Source organism: Lissotriton vulgaris, chromosome 3_1, assembly GCF_964263255.1.
Source record: "Lissotriton vulgaris chromosome 3_1, aLisVul1.2, whole genome shotgun sequence".
NCBI lineage: Eukaryota > Metazoa > Chordata > Amphibia > Caudata > Salamandridae > Lissotriton > Lissotriton vulgaris.
In genome coordinates this window covers 28,629,952-28,647,213 of record NC_141689.1, presented here as the reverse complement: position 1 = coordinate 28,647,213, position 17,262 = coordinate 28,629,952, and positions in this window count along the sequence as shown.

The following is a 17,262-nucleotide window of genomic DNA, read 5'->3' as shown; positions in this document are numbered from 1 at the left end:
AACGCGTCGAGATCCGGATGGCACCGAGGTGGTGTCCAGCAAATTGCCGCACTGGTGTGGCCATCCTACAATGCTGCGCCGAAAGACGGCGTGTCCAGCTGAGTTGCGGTCACTGTCAGTAGCGGACCGATGTGCAAATAGGCCGAAGGCAGCACAACGCGTCGAGATCCGGATGGCACCGAGGTGGTGTCCAGCAAATTGCCGTACTGGTGTGGCCATCCTACAATGCTGCGCCGAAAGACGGCGTGTCCAGCTGAGTTGCGGTCACTGTTGCGGTACAGTGACTCGAACGCGCCGAGATCCGGATGGCACCGAGGTGGTGTCCAGCAAATTGCCGCACTGGTGTGGCCATCCTACAATGCTGCGCCGAAAGACGGCGTGTCCAGCTGAGTTGCGGTCACTGTTGCGGTACAGTGACTCGAACGCGCCGAGATCCGGATGGCACCGAGGTGGTGTCCAGCAAATTGCTGCACTGGTGTGGCCATCCTACAATGCTGCGCCGAAAGACGGCGTGTCCAGCTGAATTGCGGTCACTGTTGCGGTACAGTGACTCGAACGCGCCGAGATCCGGATGGCACCGAGGTGGTGTCCAGCAAATTGCCGCACTGGTGTGGCCATCCTACAATGCTGCGCCGAAAGACGGCGTGGGGTGCCCCGTTGGCTTATGAGGTGATGTCAGTAGTGGACCGATGTGTGAATAGGTCGGAACCAGCACAAGGCGCCAAGATCCGAATGGCAAGTCCTGGATGTTGAGTGCCTCAGTTGAGAGTTCTGAGCAGTGCTTGTAAGACTGTCTGAAGCTTATTTGCACCTGCTGCAGCTTCACTAGGTCCGGCGGAACTTTTTTCCTTTTCCTTTCTGCTTCTTTTCCTACAATGCGTTTCATCTGAAGACACGACCAGGTCCCTGAATGTGTGCAGGGGGACGCTATTGATTGAATGAAAATGGCGGCTTGACACAAAGCTGACTCAAGCGTTACTGTTGGTGCTATACAGACTAAAATTGGTTTTCAGTTTGTACATTCTTCAGGTTTTTTTTTTCCATCCAAGTCTGATTGAGAGTTTGTAGAAAAATGGCTTCAGATTTTCCACATACTACTCTTCAACATTCTTTCTAAATGTAACTATGTGAAACTCACTAGGAGAACGGCTGTTTCTGTTTCCTTTCAAAATGCTGCCACCAATATTTTCTGAATGGAAGACACCATCTTGTAGCATAAAGGGCCGAAAGGGGTTCTGGTCTGGCCGATGGTTGGTGGAGACATTTTGACTATATCTTGGACCTGCCCGGCCTCGCCCAAAATGGCGCCGGTATAAATGGGACTCGTAACCCCTTGCCCGCAAATGTATATCTAGAAAATGTTATTGTAAGTGGCCCTGTCGTATTTTAATTACAAAATGTACGTCCACCGATTCCGCAACTGTTAGCGACCTTTGTTCTTGTCACCTAATGGCCCGCTCGTTACGTTCTTCTACAGTGTAAATGTCTCCTCATCATATACGATTTCAGTTTGCTCCGTGGCCGGCCCACGTGGTTATAGGCCCGTATTTGTATACTGACATTTTCACAATAAAGGTTTTTAAAACAAAACACGGTAGTAGTATTTACATTTGTATATTTTTTACTTTTAGTGACTGTTTTCGAATCAGTAAAAGGCAAGTGAAATAAAGCAGTCCAATTACATGACGGATAAAGGGTATAATATGTAGGAACGCAGTAAAGATAAATGGTCAAGGGCAGTTGTGTTTTTCATGTCTGCAACATAAAGTGATCGATAAGAATGTGATAATCAGGCGTATCGGCGACTAAGACAGCAGGCCGAATCTCTTTTACTCAATGGCTCCGTCATGGAAGGAAGAAACGCCCTTTTTCTCGAAAAAGGAATATATTTTACTTGCAAGACAGTTGTAAATTTTCCGGGAAAGTACATTAGCCTGGAATATTATAACATATGTTTGAAAAAAAAATATTGTTCGAAAATAATAAAAAGCGTAATTTTTAGGTCATATGACCAAGCTTTTCATCATTAAATTAACAAAAGTAAAATGAACCAATGAAAAGTTTTATTAACAAGTCACGTGACCTGTTATGCTTACGTTACGCGCTGCGCGCCGCGCCTCGGATCACTTCCGGGTGCGCTAACACGGCGTGTCATAAAACGCATTACGCGACAACGTAGGTCAAGAATATAGTCAAAATGTCTCCACCAACCAGCGTTCAGAACACAACCCCTTTCAGCAGTCCAAAAAGTTCTGTTAAATGACAACAGAGGGGACAGGCAACAAGAACCATCAGTCAAAGAGGGGAGGGCAAGTTCTTCTCTTCCGGGTCATGTTGGGGCGCTACCGGAACTGATCGAATTGGTAGTCTATAGTGTTTCTGGATGTTTCAGACTAAAGCTGGCGTCAGCATGAGACCACTACCATCTCGTAGCTCCGTCGTGGCCATTCCACGAGCAATCATGGCAGCCGCTCCCCAGCAGAAGCCTGCGGGAGTCGGAGGCCCCCAAGACTTTTGTAGAATCTTCACGGCTGAGGGGACGCTTTTCGAGAATGGGACCCAAGCCCTAGCAGACAAGCGTCCGAGTTCCAAGGTGTCCCAGGGCCATTTTAGTGGACCAGGCCCAAAACCGAAGAGCCGGCCGCCATTTTGAGAGTCCTGTGGCAGCCGCCTATCGCTGCACCGCAAGAGCGGGCGCATCTAAACTACATGGTGAGCGAGACGCTGTAGTCGCAAGAGCGGGCGGTAAACAGCTGAATGGCGGAAGAGGCACAGTGTAGCAAAAGCGGGCGGAATGGCAACTAAAACGATAAAGGGGCGCCCCACTACATCTTGTCTTCAGGTCAAACGGATTGTGGGACTAGGTCCAGAATTGAAGAGTCATCAAAAGGCAAAAAGTTCCGCCGGACCCCGGGAGCCGGCCGCCTATGTCGGGGGCGATCTCAGGCTACACCAGTGCTATAAGACTTGAGGAGGGTGTCGGAGCCAAGCGTCTTCTCCGAGTCCATGGCCATCACACCGCCCCTCAGGGGCCTCCGTCAAGCTGTTTAGGAAGGTAACATATCACATTGTTTTCTAATGCAGTCAGGTCCACAAACGACACTCACTTACTTTGAGAATAGTGAAGCTGCAGTAGGTGGAAATAAGCTTCAGACAGTGTTACAAGCACTGCTCAGAACTCTTAACTATGGCACCCAACATCCAGAACTTATGCTATTTGAGAATGGTAGTGACATCGAAGCATCTCAGGGACCAAAACCATTAACGTACTTTCACGTATGAAAATCTTACTTGGGGAGGGGGCAGGAGCGAAGCGCCCCCTCCCAGTCAGCGCCACCACACCTTATGTTGAAAATCTGAAGCCATCGTTCTACAAAGTCAACCAAACTTGGATTGAAAAATCTAGAAAAATGTACAAACTGAAAACCAGTTTTGGTCTGCATAGCATCAGTAGCAACGCTTGAGTCAGCTTTGTGTCAAGCCGCCATTTTGATTCAACAAAGCACAGGCATTGAAAAAGGCTGAAATTCAGAACTCTAAACTATGGCACCCAACATCCAGGAGCTTGCCATCCGGATCTTGGAGCCTTGTGCTGTTTTCGATCTATTCACACATCGGTCCACTACTGACATCATCTTATAAACCAACGTTTTGTAAATAGTTATTTAATAAAATGTTTTACCCTGTTTCTTTGCTGGTGTGTTGTGTATATTTTCAATATTTGCATAGGGTTTGTCGTTATTTTGTGCGGGATGGGTGATGGAGCCGAGCTGTCTTGCAGCCCTCATGGTGTGGAGCTCAGTTCATCTCACTATTTTCGTATTTCTCATGAAGGGTTGTTCCTAATATTTCTATTTTAGCGAGGTCAAAAAGAGATCCAATTAGTGGCCTACTGATTTTGCTCGATTACTTTTATTTTTTTACACGATTTTTCACTATCTGCAAAGACTAAACAGAGTATTGCGACTTTGTGCTTGTTTGTAAATAGAGAATGATCCAAAGAGAACCAATTCTAAAACAGTAAATGCTTGGACAACAATCAATCAAATGGAGAGACAAGGAGGCACGACGGATTACAACGGGGGTAAAGGCCTGCGTTAACTACCCTTCAGTATCTGCAAAGAGAGAGTACTACTAAGACAAAAGAGGGGAGGGGGGGGGTGCAGCGTTCAAAGCACATCAGCGTGCATAAATACGAAAATGTTTTTATCTATCACGTACTTGACATTTTAAAGCTTTTCATATTTGCTATTAAAAAACCAATGAAATTCACAGAAAAAACCATAGGTTATAGTGGATATATAGTTAGAAATTTGCATTTAGAAAACCTTGAAAATTCAATGAAAAAACCATTGGTTTTAGGTAACCCTGGGCGAAGAACTACGCTCCGTTCGCGGAGTTTGCGGAGTTTCGGCAACTCCGCACTCCGCGGAGAACGCAAAGTTGTTGAATACTCCGCAAACTGCTGCGTAGCGTAGTTCTCGCGCGCTCAATAGCATTTTCGCGTGCGCGAGGATGCTTGTCAGTAAGATCGAGTTGCCGAACACGCAGAAACTGCAATCTGGCACAGAATAACTCGCGAACACGTTAGTAGTGACCGGAAATAAGGGGATGCGAGCGGGCAGGACAAACCTCATGGGTAACTTCGCGCGCTACACATCTTGAGCATGCAGGCAATCAATCAATCAATCAGGATATTTGTATAGCGCGCTACTCACCCAGAGGGTCTCAAGGCACTTGGGGGAGGGGGGTCCGCTACTGCTCGAACAGCCATGTCTTGAGTTGCTTCCTGAAGCAGAGGTGGTCTTGGGTCAGGCGGAGGTGGATGGGGAGGGAGTTCCAAGTCTTGGCTGCCAGGTAGGAGAAGGATATTCCTCCCATGGTGGATCTTCGGATGCGTGGCACGGCGGCGAGGGCGTGGCTGGTCGATCGTAGCTGGCGGGTGGGAGTGTAGAAGGTCAGGCGGTTGTTGAGGTACCTGGGGCCCAGGTCGTGGAGGGCCTTGTGTGCGTGGGGGAGGAGTTGGAACGTGATTCTCTTGCTGACGGGGAGCCAGTGAAGGTCTCTCAGGTGTCCGGAGATGTGGCTGTGTCGGGGGATGTCCAAGATGAGTCGTGCGGAGGCGTTCTGGATGTGTTAGAGTCTTTTCTGGAGTTTGGCTGTGGTTCCGGTATAGAGGGTGTTTCCGTAGTCCAGTCGGCTGGTGAAGAGTGCCTGTGTGACCGCCTTCCTGGTTTCGGTGGCGAGCCATGGGAAGATCTTTCGGAGCATGCGTAGGATGTTGAAGCATGATGATGAGACGGCGTTGACTTGTCTGGTCATCGAGAGGGAGGAGTCCAGGATGAAGCCCAGGTTGCGTGCGTGGTCCGTTGGTTTGGGTGCGCTGCCCAGGGCAGGGGGCCACCAGGAGTCGTCCCAGGCGGAGGGTGATGATCCAAGGATGAGGTCTTCCGTCTTGTCTGAGTTCAGTTTCAGGCGGCTGTTCCTCATCCACTCGACTACGTCTTTCATCCCTTCGTGTAGGTTGGTTCTGGCGGTTCCTGGGTCGTTGGTGAGGGAGAGGATCAGCTGGGTGTCGTCGGAGTAGGAGATGATGTTGAGATTGGGTTGGCGTACGATGGTTTGAGGGGGCTCATGTAGACGTTGAAGAGGGTGGGGCTGAGTGATGATCCTTGTGGTACGCCGCATATGACTTCGGTGGCCTTGGATCTGTACGGGGGGAGGCAGACTCTCTGGGTTCTTCCCGTGAGAAACGAGATGATCCACTCCAGTGCCTTCTCTTGGATTCCGATGTTGCTGAGGCGCTGCACTAGGGTGCGGTGGCAGACCGTATCGAATGCTGCGGAGAGGTCCAGGAGGATGAGGGCCGCTGTTTCCCAGTTGTCGAGCAGGGCTCGGATGTCGTCAGTGGCTGCGATGAGGGCGGTCTCGGTGCTGTGGTTGGTGCGGAAGCCGGACTGCGAGTGGTCGAGGCTGGTTGGGCGAACGCAATTGGTGATCCACTGTGTGAGGTTGTTGGCTGCTTGGTTGGGGTCCGTTGAGCTGGCGGGCGGGTTCTGGCTCAGTGCAGTGGTGAGCTGGTCGGTGGTGATCTTGTTCCAGTTCCTGCGGGGAACCTGTTGCGGGTGGTGGTGAGTCGTGGTCTTTCTGAAGCTGAAGTGGACGCAGCTGTGGTCTGTCCAGTGGAGCCCGGTGCAGTGGCTGAAGGAGATGTACTTGCTGGAGGAGAAGACTGGGTCAAGCGTGTGTCCGGCGTAGTGGGTGGGGGTGTTCACCAGTTGCATGAGTCCGAGGTTGGCGAGGTTGTCCAGCAGGGTGGTGGTGGTGTTGTCGTTGTTGTTCTCCAGGTGGAAGTTGAGGTCCCCTAGGAGGATGTAGTCAGCGGAGGCGAGGGCGTGCGGGCTGATGAAGTCTGCGATGTCTTCGCTGAAATGTGTGGGAGGTCCTTGGGGTCTGTAGATGAGGGTGCCTCTGAGTGTGGTCTTGGGGTCGGTGTGTATCTGGAAGTGAAGATGTTAAGCGGCTGTGAGGGTGTCGTCTGAGTTGGTCGTGATGCGGATGGTGTTCTTGTGGATGATGGCGATGCCTCCTCCTGTCTCGTTGACACGGTCTCTCCGGGTGATCTTGTATCCGTCCGGGATGGCGACGGCGATGTCGGGTGCTGAGGAGGCGTTTATCCATGTTTCCGTGAGGAAGGCGACGTCTGGAGATGTGGTGTCGAGCAGGTTCCAGAGTTCCACGGCGCTCCCGAAGACGAAAAATGGCTTGCGAACGGGTCAAGCAAGCTACTACGCATGCTCGCGGAGCTATGCGTAGTTCGCGGAGTGCAAGTGCATCTTCGCGTAGCTCGCGGAGTGCGGCTACGCGAACTACGCCCAGGCTTAGTTTTAGGCCATATATAGTTAGGAATTAGCATTTACAAAACCTTATTTTACTCGCATAAAACCATTGAAATTCCATATATAGTTAGAAGCGCTAACTATATATCGCGCACCCGCAATCCACTGCTGATGATGTCACATATTACATCATTCATGACATGGTCAGTGACATCACTGATGACATCACTGATGACATCTCAAATGACATCACTGATGACAACTCAAATGACATCACTGATGACATCTCAAATGACATCACTGATGACATCACTGATGACAACTCAAATGACATCACTGATGACATCTCATTTGTCATCACTGATCACATCACTTATGTGATAATACAATGAACCTCTTCAGACTCTAATATAACCTTACATACACTCAGTATAAACAGACACTCACAGACTGTCACTCATCCATGGAGTTACTCACACACCTACTCAGTCATGCAAAGAATCAATCACACCTCCATTTTCTCAACTATAAAGTTATACACATCTTACTTATTCAAACATATAATAACACATATTTATTCTCTTATATAATCCCTGATACAAGCTCACAGTGATCGATACAGGCACTCACACATTCACTGGCTCTTATGTTCAGTTATTTATATATCTCAACTCTCACATGTATTGTGTTTTACATACGTACTTACTTGCTCATGTAGCAATGAGAAATCCATTCACTCACCAACACACCCATGCATAGTCAACCGCCCATATAGCTGTTTCCACATGCACTCTTGAACTCATACTCCTAGTGAATCAACTGCTTACACATCTATGCACAGAGTCACGCACCTCCCAGCCACCCACACACACACTCAGCCTCCCATTCAAATACTTGGGCAACCAATCAATAACCCATATGGCCACTCTTATAGCTACTGATCAACACATGCAGCAGCTTACACAACAACAAACATACTGATGCACAAATTAAGACAGTTTAGTCACTAACCCATGCACTCAGTGAGACACATTTAATCACTCACTCATACAGTCAGTCATGCACCTACTAAATTCTTCATCCAGACACTTATACATCCACTCATTCTTCAATATGTGAAACATATTTAAACTTTACAGACACATACAATCATTTGAGTTGTCATCAGTGATGTCATTTGAGATGTCATCAGTGATGTCATCAGTGATGTCACTGACCATGTCATGAATGATGTAATATGTGACATCATCAGCAGTGGATTGCGGGTGCGCGATATATAGTTAGCGCTTCTGACTATATATGGAATTTCAATGGTTTTATGCGAGTAAAATAAGGTTTTGTAAATGCTAATTCCTAACTATATATGGCCTAAAACCAATGGTTTTTTCATTGAATTTTCAAGGTTTTCTAAATGCAAATTTCTAACTATATATCCACTATAACCTATGGTTTTTTCTGTGAATATATATATATATATATATATATATATATATATATATATATATATATATATATATATATATATATATATATTCATTAAAAAAAACATAGGTTTCAGGCAGGTTATAGTTAGGAATTATCATTTAAAAAACCTTAGAAATTCACTGAAAAAAACATAAGTTTCAGGGGTGTTATTCTTAGCTGGACATTTTACTCATACAAAACCATTGAAATTCCTCATTTATACTTAGTTGTACTAACTGTAACTCTCACGCCCGCAATCCACTGGTGATGATGTCACATATTACATCATTCATGACAATGTCAGTGACATCACTGATGACATCTCAAATGACAAATAACTGAATAATTTCAATGGTTTTGTATGAGTGATATTTTATATTTTGTAAAATATTTTTATATTTTCTTTTATCTTTCTTTTCAATTTTTTTGAGGAGTTGTGCATCCAAAACGCACCTTTCTCATCTACTGCGTGGAACATAGCCGCCATTTTAGAATTGCTCTGTAGGATCGGCGTAGGGTGTGCGATGGGTGCGTTTTTTTATGCGCGATCGCTATGCGACCCGTACGCGACTCCAAGCGCATACGCAACATATGCGTATCACGCCAGGCGCGTGTGTTTCGGCATGACGTCATCTACGTGTTCAACGCGGTAGGTGCGACTTCCGCAAAATTTCTCGATATACAAATTGATACATATATATGTATTTACTATAAATATTAAGGCAAAAAATATATATTCTATTAGTTTTAATAAACTTATATTACTTTTAAATGCAACATGCGAAGTCGCGCTAGGTGCGTGCAGCACCCACGCGGATCCCACGTGACCAAAAAAAAGAGATTGGATTGGTTTATAACAGTTAGGGCCAGATGTAGGTAATTCCAATTTACCGATTCTAAAATACCAAATTTTACCTGTTAGGTATTTTCGAATCGGTAAATGGGATGTATATAAAAATTCTGTATATTTTACAGAATCGGTAATATTCAGTATCATCCATTCGGTATTTTCCGAATCAGTATTCACTGATTCGGTATTTACTGATTCGGTAATTCCCATTCTTCCCAGGCCCATAGGAATGAATGGGAATTACGGAATCGGTAAATACTGAATCAGTAAATACCGATTCAGAAAATACTGAATCAGCTAATCCAAATCAGAAAAAAACATGATTCAGCCAATCAGGTGCAACTACCCCCCCTCCCAACAAGGAAGTGGCTACACCCATGAAGGTGCAAGCAATCAGAAGCTGCTGGAGAGGCTGTGAGAGCAGAGCTGAGTCCTTTAGCCACAGGAAAACTTTCCTACTAGGAAACAGAAAAAATGGCAAACAGGGACACTGAGAGGGAAGGTGCAGAGAGGAAGAGGGAGATCAAATTCAGCTCCATGAATCTGCATGTCCTCGTGGAGGAGGTAGTAAAGGAACACCAGAAATTGTTTGGAAAGCAGTCCCTGCTGGTGGCAGAATCTGCCACAAGGAAGATTTGGCTGGCAATACAGTCAAAAGTAAATGCCATCAGAGTGACCCCACAGGAGATTGATGACCTGAAGAACAGGTGGTACGTCCTCAGGAGCTTGACAAAGCGAAAGATGGCTGAGCTCCACAAACAGGCAAATCTGACTGGAGGAGGGAGGAACAGGGCACCTGCCCTGACTGAGCTGGAGGAGCTGGTGGAGTCCACAATTGAACAGACAGCGTCTGTGGGTTTGGAGATGCAGACATCTCAGCCCGAGCAACCACCAGAAAAGGTAAGAAGCATGCACAGCAATCACCCCCACCCCATCCCCTTCCCTTTCACCTTTCCACTTCCCCTTCCCTTTCCCCTTCCCCTATGTGATAGTGTTAACCCCACTCCAGTAGAGGTAGCAATATACACCAGCAATCCATTATGGGAGATGTAGTAATTGAAACACTTACCATGTCAGACAGCACACCAAACAACAAGGCATGCAACACACATCAGTGATAAACAAGCTGACACAATAGCGACAGAGATTAGAATCCAATTGTTTAAGCAGTGCTGCAGGACCACAGAGCTAATGTACGAATTTCTGTCCACAGGTGAGACATCTCACAGGCGTACCAAGGAGAAGGAAGGCAGTGCACCACAGAGGGAAGACACACAGGAGGCAAGCACAAGTACAGGGAGTATCACACAGGAAATTGGTGCACCAACAGCATAGCCAGCCTCCCAAGACCTTCAAATGTCACCATAGCTGCAGGCCTCCCCAGAGCATTTTGGCTCCCCGCAACTCCTGTCCTCACCTGAACTGCTTGTGTCACCGGCCAACACAACACCTGCAGTCCACAAAGGCAAGAGGCATGTAGATGCCACACTAGTGGAAATGAAGCCATCAGCAGGTGACACAGTGGAGGGTGATACACCAACCGTGGATGGTGAAGAAAGCACTGCCAATCAGCAGTGCAGCGCCGAGGGGGCCCGCACAGTTACCAGACGCCGCAGGCCCAGAGACAGCAGTGATTCACAACATGGTGATGGTCCCAGTGTCTTCCGTGGACTGGAGGGTAGAATGGTTAAAATACAGCGTATGCAGGGGAAGGCCATCCAGTTGGTGCAACACCAGAGGAGGCACCTGAATGAGAACATGGCAAACAGTGGAGTGGTGTGGCTCACTGGTTAGAGGCGGCAGACCCGAAAGCAGAGAACGGCCCGGGACCAGGGTTCAATTCCCGACGCGGCAGGGTTGTGGACCAGGGTCAGCAGACTCGATAATTCTCGCCTCGGTGCCTACTCTAACCAGGGATCACACTCGGCAACTCTGGGCATTAGCTTGCCTCATCTCTACAACGGCCCCCCACATTCGCCGGGGATGCCTGGTTTCACCTTGGAGATACCCAGTAAGGGACCATCTCACAGGGATAGCCAGGACGGGTTTCCCAACGGTCTACAGCGCCACGACGCCTCAGGGCAGCAGTGCGCTTTACAAGACCACATACATACATACATTACATTACATAGGAATGGGCATCCGCTCAATAGGTGAAGGAAAACAGAGAGATGGCAGCAGGCATGAGAGAGATGGCTGCGGGCAAGCGGGACAAGTCCTAGTCTGTGCTGCTATTGTGCACCAAGCTTGACCAGGACAGGGCAACAAGGCGGAAGGATAGGCAGCAAGCACAACAAAACACTAAGGCAGTCAACTGAATGGCCACTGCCACTTTCCTGCTTTGCAGGCGATGCATAAACATGCAGGAGGGACTGGCACACAGCAGCAGTGAAGTCTCCAGGGGCCTTGTGAGGGTGACAAGTGCTGTTGAGGTGCTGCCTACTGCACAGGTGGCTGTTGCTCTGGATATGGGTGAGAGCGAGGAGAGCACCAGTAGGAGCAGCATGACAACCCCCTATTACTGACACACGGAGGAGCAGCAGGCTCCATGGGGCTGCCACTGCCCAAACACCCAGTGAGGACAGACAGCCAATTTCATCAGGCACCAGTAGGCGTGGACACAAATAACTAATGCTGCCCACACTCCCTGACCTGGAATGGGGAAGTAACCCAGGACTCCCAGTATGGATGGATACAATTTGTTTTGCACATTTGTACCTTTGTGTACTGGCATAGTGCCTAAAAATTAAACTACGTTGGGTACATACTACACCTGGCTGTGTCTCTTAACTTAACTCTGAAGTAGTTGTGTGTGATCTCTGCCCGTCTCTGTCTCCCATCTGTTGCTGGCGCCACTCCTGCTGTGTTTGGCTCAGGCTGTGCACATTCATCATCGGGGTCCTTATAATCACTTAATTCCACTTCTGTACCGTTCTTTGTAGCAAGGTTGTGCAATATTGTGCAAGTTGCAATGATCTTACAGCAGATGAGTGGTGAGTACTGTGTAATGTGCGTAATGTGTAATGAGTAATGAGTAATGTGCGCCTTCACTTTTGTGGAGGCAGAGGAACCTGCCTTTTAACAGCCCAAAGGTACGCTACACAACATTCCTAGTAGATTTGTGTGCCACGTTGTACCGTCTCTTGCTCGGGGTTTATGTGTTCAGGTAGGGTGTCAGGATGAATGGGCGGACAGCAGATGCATTATCACCTATGTGGAAATGAGACAGCCATTAATCACATGCACAACAAAACATACATTTGCAATATCTATCAGGGTGTGTCACAGTGTTTTACCTAGCAGGTATCCTTCTCTGAATTCCCCCGCTGTCAGGCGTGTGTACATCCCACTGTTCTGAAAGATGTAGGAGTCATGGGTGCTTCCTGGAAATTTGGCCACAATGTCTGTGATTATGTTGGCAGCATCAAAGATTACCTGCACATTGATAGAGTGGGTTGACTTTCTGTCTGCAGGTGGGCAGATCGGGATGTGTGTCCCAACAATATAGCTGATGACATGTGGGAACTGTGCCAGTTGATAGAAGTCAGTCTTGGTCTTTAGCAGTTCCGCATGTGTGTCAGGAAAGCTGATGTAATGATGCATTCTCTGCATCATGGCCCCCAGGTACTTCCAGAAGAAACAGGACAGGCAGCTCTGAGCACCCCACCTACCGCAGCTATCACCCCCCTGGTAACAGCCAGATGCAAGCAGGTGTAGGCTACAGAGCACCTGCAGATGGGGCGGGATGGCAGGTGCCCTTGGTGTTGGGTGCTCCAGGAGTGGGTGAAGGTCTCTAATCAAGTCCAGGATGGTGTGGGGGTGTAGCCTGTACCTTTGCAAGATCTCTGCCTCAGTAAGTTGGAAGAGCGTGATCCGCTGTCTGAAGACTTGCTCCTCCGGTCTCCAGATCCTCTCTCCTGCTGCCTGTAGTCATAGCTGCCTTGCTATCACATAGAATGCCGCCATTCTGGACACACTGTTGCATTTTAGGGGCCTTTTTTATAGCCTGCACCTGGTTACCACCTGCTTTCAATCCATGGTAATTACCGACTCTTAAATACCGAATTTCATGAAATTCGGTATTTTAGAAGTTACCTACCTCTCTATTCTCATTTTTTACCATTTCTTATTTACTGATTCGGTAAATAAGAATTCAGTATTTTCCGATTCTGTGAATACTGAATCGGTAAATACTGATTCAGTATTTACTGATTCGTATTTACTGAATCAGTCTTTTTTGGGCACTTACATCTCAAAAGCCGAATACCGGTCGGTAACGGCCAAAATTCGGTAATTTTGCTGTCACCGAACGGTATTGGGCTACCTACATCTGGCCCTTACTGTTCTAAATATTGAAGAACCCCACCCATTTCAATTACTCATCTTAGACCTTCCTTAGGAGAAGACCTGTCCTGAGAAGAACATCACTTTTTCTTCATTGGAAACCTGAATTTATTTTTGGGAGACAAAAATGGCTACACCACTGCAAGAATCATCTGATTCTGATGATTTTGTTGCTGAACAATTTGTACCAGAACCTCCCCCTCCCGATACACATTCATCATATCGACATTTTTTTCTTTTCCGGAGGGGCAAAAGAAATGTAATGCCACCAAAGTAAGATTTGACAGGCAGTACTGTCCAGAGGAGATCCAAACAAGATATACTCCTGTGGCACTGCTAGTATGCGCAACTATGCTCACGAAGGATGTAGAAGACTGCGCCAAAATGCACCTCCACCACCGGCAATACCAAGTACCTCTGGGGCATCGCCTTCAACATCACCACCAGACATACGTCCCCAATTTGTGAAAGTTAGAATGCACTGCTTGAAGTACAATTGTTTAATTTGTTTATTTATTTTAAACATTTCTAAAGCGCAACAAATACCCGTGGGTGTCTCGGCGCTGTGACTTAAGCTGGCAATCTCAATTAATCATGCGGTCAACCTTATGAAGAGAGGTGTAGGACCGCTATTGGTCAAATAGCCATGTTTTTGCAAGTTTTCTGAATTGGATTAGTGAAGGTGCAGCTTTTAATTCCATAGGAAGCGTGTTCCAGAGTTTGGCTGCGGAATTAATGAAGCATCGATCGCCCCATTTAACAGTTCTGGTTCGAGGCACCACCAGAAGAAGACTCTGTTCCGATCGAAGGGCTCTTTTCGGAAGATAGTAACGCAGTTTCTGTTTAAGAAACGCTGGACCTTGACCTTTGAGCGCTTTATAGGTAAGACACAAGGTCTTGAATCTGATGCGATTCCTCACTGTTAACCAATGAAAATTTCTTATTGCCTGTTTGGTCGACTGAAATCTGGGGATGCCTGCTAGCAGCCTTGCCGCAGCATTCTGGATGAGCTGCAGTTTGGCCACCACCTTTGCTTGTGCATTTACAAAGAGTCCATTGCAATAGTCGAGGGACGAGAGCACTAAAGAAGTCACAACCGTTTTCCTTGTACTCTCGGGTAAAAATGGCAATATTTTCCTAATGATCTTAAGCTTGTAAAAAGCAGAGGACGCTACCTGGTTGGCATGGTTAACGAAACTGAGGTTGTCGTCAAAGACAACTCCCAGATTTCTGACTTTGTGTACCGGCTCTGGGGGGGCTCCAAGCGAGGTTGGCCACCACTTATTAGACCAGTGTGGGGATAATTTTCCGAAGATCATTACCTCCGTTTTGTCAGAATTGAGGCGCAGACAGTTCTCGGCCATCCAATCCTTAATGGCTAGCATACCTTCCTGGAAGCTAGCAGATACTTCTTCGCCGTTGTTCTTAATCGCGATCACCAATTGGGTGTCGTCGGCGTAAGATGTAAGGCTCATCCGGTAGTTCTTAATTACCCTAGCTAAGTCCGACACATAGATGTTAAAAAGTGTCGGACTTAGGGATGAGCCCTGCGGAACGCCGCATGGGAGGGCGAGTTCGGTGGATTGAAATCCGCCCAAAGTTACTGCCTGCGTCCTGTTCGAGAGGAAAGAGGCTAGGAGCTCTTTGGCCAGTGAGCAAATGCCCATCTCCTCGACACGGTCAATCAAAACTGTATGATTGACCGTGTCGAAGGCTGCCGAGAGATCCAGTAGGACCAATATCGCTGTTCCTCCCTGGTCTCTAATGGTTCTTATATCATCGGCAGCCTTTATAAGAGCGGTCTCGGTTCCATGGAGTTTACGAAATCCGAACTGGGACTCGTCCAGGAGACTGTTCTGTTCTATATACTCAGCCAATTGGCTGTTCATGGCTCTTTCCACAACCTTGGCCAGAAAAGGCAGGCTAGCGATGGGTCTGTAATTTTTGAGAGTAGTTTTGTCTAATCCACTTTTTTTGAGGAGGGGTTTCAATAAGGTATTTTTTAGCTTATCTGGAAAGATGCCAGCATGGAACATGGAGTTACATATTGAAGTGATAACTTCACTTACCAAGTCTATAATAGGAGAAAAATTTTTTGGGGGGCAAGGATCTAAGGAGGAACCGGTTTTTACCTGTCTCATAATATCCGTTATCTCTTCCTTCGTTACGTCCCTGAATTTAGCAAATGAACAATCCAGGATTTTTTTTTTTTTTTTTTTTTTTTTTTTTAGGTTGTTTTAGTTGCTTGGTGGTATTGGGTGCAATCACCGAGAATTCGGAATAGATGTCATTGACTTTAGAATAAAAGAAACTTGCCAGATTGTTACAAAATTCCTGTGTTTGGGGGGGACTTAGGTCAGGCGCTCTTCCTGATAGTGTCTTGACTACTTCAAATAGTTGTCGACTTGAATTTTTCGACTTTTCGATTTGTTGCTCGAAGTATCTTTTTTTTTCCTCATGAATCATGTTTTTATAAATTACCAATTCCTTTTTATACTTGGTTTTGCTTATGTTGTCATAGGTTTTTCGCCATATTTTTTCCTCATGTCTGCAGATCTGTTTTTGTTTTCTTAGTGTCTCTGAATACCACGGTGCAGAAGGCACTTGTCTGTTTTTCGAAATAGTTTTTAGTGGAGCATGTTTTTCCACTGCGTTGCCCACCCAGTTGAGGAACTGGTCTACTGCTTCAGTAGGATTCGGCTGGGTTTCAGGGCGAGTATTGGTAAGGGACTTCCTGAAGGTATCGTAATTGATATCCTTCCACACTCTAAATTTGTCCTGAGAGGAGGCCTGTTTAGCAACGTTGATTCGTTTGCTCGGCAGGCGACAGCCTATGGCATGATGGTCTTTCCATGTCAAAGGTAATATGTTAGAAACCTCCAGCTCATTAATGTTAGAGAATATAGCATCCAGGGTGTGTCCAGCTTCATGGGTGGGGGCCTTTATGTGTTGGTGTAGCCCCAACGTGTGACATTCCGCTACAAGGGCTTGAGTATCGGCTTCATCTGTCTTATCTAAGTGAAAATTTAGGTCTCCCAATACAATAAAGTAATCCTCGATGGCCAGTGGTTCTATCCAAGACGTAAAAGAGGAGAGAAACTCTGCACGGGGACCAGGAGGTCTATATATAAGTACCCCTTTAAGGTTGTGTGAGGGGTTTAGGTAGATAGTAAACTGTAACGCCTCGCAGGCTAGCAATGGTATGGGAGAGGCTCTAACTGGGAAGGTGTCTCGGCTAATAATTGCCAAGCCTCCTCCTCTTTTTTCCCCCTGCCTATCCCTCCTAGACACCTTGTAGCCGTCTGGTACTGCTACTTGTAGATCGGGTTCAGATGAATCATCCATCCAGGTTTCTGTTACAAAAAGGATATCTATAGCTTGGTCCATTATTAAATCGGCTATATCTTGCCTGTGACAGGCCAGGGAGCGAGCATTGATAAGAAAAATGGAGATTGTAGGGGCTTTGTTGACATCATTAGTACAATGACTGAATTTGGTATTAAAAAGCGGTACGGAGGATTTACAGTCCCTACACACAATTTCTGTTCTTTCAAGTAGATCCACGGGATTGTGTTTGGCGCAGGATGTCATATATCCTTCCTTCCACATCCGTATTTGAGCAGGCGTGTACGTGATCCTTTCGGTATTGAGCGGGGCAGGGTTATGGGGACAAATCAGTAGACCTAGTTTGCAGAGCAATTGATAACCATCAATGCTATTTTTTTTATACCCTCAAAGTTCATGGTTTTGTTTGTCCTGTTGACT